The sequence below is a fragment of the Phalacrocorax aristotelis genome, chromosome 1 (genome assembly GCF_949628215.1).
Source record: "Phalacrocorax aristotelis chromosome 1, bGulAri2.1, whole genome shotgun sequence".
Lineage (NCBI taxonomy): Eukaryota > Metazoa > Chordata > Aves > Suliformes > Phalacrocoracidae > Phalacrocorax > Phalacrocorax aristotelis.
In genome coordinates this window covers 129,930,420-129,933,945 of record NC_134276.1, presented here as the reverse complement: position 1 = coordinate 129,933,945, position 3,526 = coordinate 129,930,420, and positions in this window count along the sequence as shown.

Sequence of the window (3,526 nt, the reverse complement as noted above, 5' to 3'; positions counted from 1 at the left end):
CCTGTGCCTCTGCAAGCCATGGGGTGGCCAAGCTGGCTTCCCAAATAAAGCAGGACTGTGAGGCTTGAGCTGGGCTTTACAGGTGATGCGTCAGCCTGCAGGTGTGAGGTGCACACAGCAGCTTTGCCAGGGGCACAGAGGAGGATGGTGATTGGGTGCCATCATCACTCTTGAAGACACCTGGACGCAGGTGCTGAGCCCCTCTACCTTGGGACACTGCATCAAAGCCCCATCTCACCACCTGCCCACCTCTGCATGGGGTGACCGAGTGAAGTGAAAATACCCTCTGACTGGGAGGCTGTGCTGTGCCATGCTCTGGCGGAGGCCAGCTGACATTGTGTCCTCTGGTGCTCCAAGTGCAGCCGTGAGCCAAGCGGTGGGGATGGTGCAGCCACAGCACCATGCTCCCACCCCCGCAGGCCTGAAGGGCCAAAGGGCCCTGGGCACCTTTGCTGACTCACTGCTCTTGCTGGCTACACCTGGATTGCAAGCCAACAGCAAGCACAATGCCTAGGTGCTCTCCAAGCTGTGCCCACCCCTGTGGTGCAGCCTGGGCTCATCACCTTCATGACCATGGGTCCGTGCCTGCTGATCAGGCTGGCACTGGGCTCTAGCCAGACCTGTCCCATCCAGAGTAGCTTCAACATCAGGAACCAAAAACCCCTACAAAGGTGGGTCTGGGCCTTGGTCCTTCTGCGGCCAAGCTGAAGGGAACCAGCATGGACTCAGCAAGTGAGCAGTTAGTGCTTCAGGAGCAACATCATTTAGGCGTCATATGGCCAAAAGCCCGAAGAGCCACCATCCATGACGTGAAAGCAGCACCAGGCTCTTCACTTCCTTCATTCTTTGCCTAAACTGATCCTGGTCAGGAAGCCTTTCTAAAGGCTTTAAGAACCTGGCACTGGGAGTTTGAACATCACAGTGGCATGAAGCCCTTGGAGCAGGGGGGACAAGCGAGTGCAAGCCTCGCAGCCCTGATGCTGCTCCGCTCAGCGCAGAGCAGTGCCATTACCGCTGCCTGTGGCTTGGCAGCAGCTACGCAGTCCCATGCAGTTGAAGCTGGCTCTGGCAGAACAGAGCAAATACTGTTACCATGGTGGTCTCAGCACTGGGAAAACTGCTGAAATGAACTTGCATTCAAATAGTCATTCCACTTCTGCACCGTGACTGGAAGGAAAAGGGAAGAAGTTTTGCCTGGCCTTGTTCACACAATTTTGTGACCTCCCAGGACCAGCTCTCTAAAGTGGTATGAGGAATCTGTACAGGTCACTTATTACAAAAACCTGTACCATTTTTAGTCCAAACCTTGTACTCCACCTTTGCTGCCATTTAATAATTTCAGTCTCTTATTGCTAGGTGCTTGCTTAGCTTGTAAATATTGACCAATATCTAGGGCCAATATAAAACACCTTGTGTTGCCTGTTGCCTTCACCACCACCCCATCCCTGGTTACCTGCTCCTTTCCCCAAGCATCAGAGCCTAGTTTGCCCCAGTCACAGCTCCCTCAGTCCCTTATCCAGGCAAGGACATTAAAACATTCACAGCAGGGTGAAGCTTTCCTTTAACATTAGCCAATGCTTGCGCCAGGCTTAGCTTCAGAGGAGTTTCCTTTCAAAGGATTGCAGCTAGACTGGTGAGTGACAGCATGGAATGCAAGAGATGCTCCTGGACTGGTGTGAGACATCCAGGTGAGGACAACACGAGACACTTCTGAGCAGGAAGCGTAGCCAAGAAGCATTCCTGCAGTACACAGCTTGGAACTGGCTACAAAGGAGCCTCAGCTACACTACAGCACAAGGACAGCCTAGCGAGGAACAGTGTGGGCTTGCAGGGCGCAGGTTCAGCTCTAGCACAGGTGCTCAGAGGTGTGGGATGCCCATCCTCCCTTCATACCCCAACTCAACAAGGCCATCAGCAACCTGACCATGCTTTGAAAATGGCTGTGCTTTGAGCAGGCGGGTCCCTTCCCACCTACATCTTTTATTCTAGTAAGGGGCCCACTAAGGCTGTTCAAGGCTGAAATGCCAGGGGGAAGAAGAGGTTCCTTCTTTTTTTCTCCTCCATCTGATTTTGAAACTTCATTGCAGTGGGACTCTGAAGAAGTCTCGGGCACTAGTCAGAAAGCTCAAGCAAGGGTCACGCCTGGGCAGAACAAACGTCATTTCTGCATCACTGCTCCGTCACCATCAGATCCAGTAAAATTCATCCCACCTTCTTCCTTCCTCCCTTAGTGCAAACTCATCTCCCCTTCCCAGCTAAGATCACCTTAAGCCCTGTTGCATCAATTCAGCTGTTAGCACAGGCAGACTCCAACAAGTGGAAGACTTTATTGTTTCTTTAAATGATCTCCAACTGGGGCTTCCACATTGGGGTGTCCAAGACAAATTTAAAACAGTTGCTATCCTCAGCCTCTCATTTTTTCCCTCCCTAGTACTCATTGGTATTTGAGTTTATAGTGTTCAGGCCATAAGAGAAGTAGCTTGGCTTTAAAAACACCACATTAAAAAAAAAAAAGTAATAGGGAAGGAGGGATGACAACACAGAATTTTAACTGCAGATCCCTTCAGCGTTGTGGTTCAGAGCGATCCTTTGCAGGGCAGACACATATCTAAGAGGGGCACAGACCAGCAGTTCAGGAATAGGACTGAGGGCCTGAAGTATCTCCAGGTGGCTTTAGCACAACAGCACTTGGAGCATGAAGTTAGGACTTCATGGTGAGTATCCATGTGCAAAAGGCCAGCTCTCCCGCTGAGTTCTCAGACACAAGCCAAAAAAAAAAAAAAAAACACGAAAAAATCACTAAACTGTAAATGAAAACATACAGAAATTGGCTAGATATTCAGAGGGAAGCAGCATGACCCACTTCAGCCCAGAGAGTCAACTTGGGAGCCCAGGCAACAGCAATGCTGTCCTCAGAAATGGAAGATGTAGGATCCTGTACCCATGATCAGCCTCCGCTCTCACTCCACGGCAAGCACGAGCCAGTAGCAGGATGGGGCAAGTACCATGCTGGAACAAGCGTGTGCATGCACAGAGGATGCTAGGAAACACCTTGGCAAAGCAGGCAGGAAAATCGGTGTCAGAATTCTGAGAACAAGGCTGCTTGGGGTTCAAGTGCCATTCAGTGGGAGCTTGTTCTCATTCCAAACCCAGCAAGCAAGTCACAGCCTCTTAAAACAGGCCAGAGCAGACATCCAGCCCCCAGCTCTTCTCTCTACTCAATGCTACATTTGCAGCAAGCAGCCAAGATGCATAGTTAAGGGCCAGTAAAGCTTCCTGAGCTTTAGGCTTTGAAATGCAAGTGCTTGCAAGCAGTTTGTCAGGTTAGGTGCTGACCTACAGTGGGATGCACCACAGCTTTTAAAAACTGCATATGCTGTTGTCTCTGGGTCAAGCAGCTCTGCCTCCCTGCTACAAAAACGGGAAGCCAGGGAGGCTGTCACTACCACACCCTAAGCAGGGAGGGGAGGCTGCCCCGAACCAGTTTTTGCCTTGAGAAAAACATCCACTAAGACCATGTGGGGCA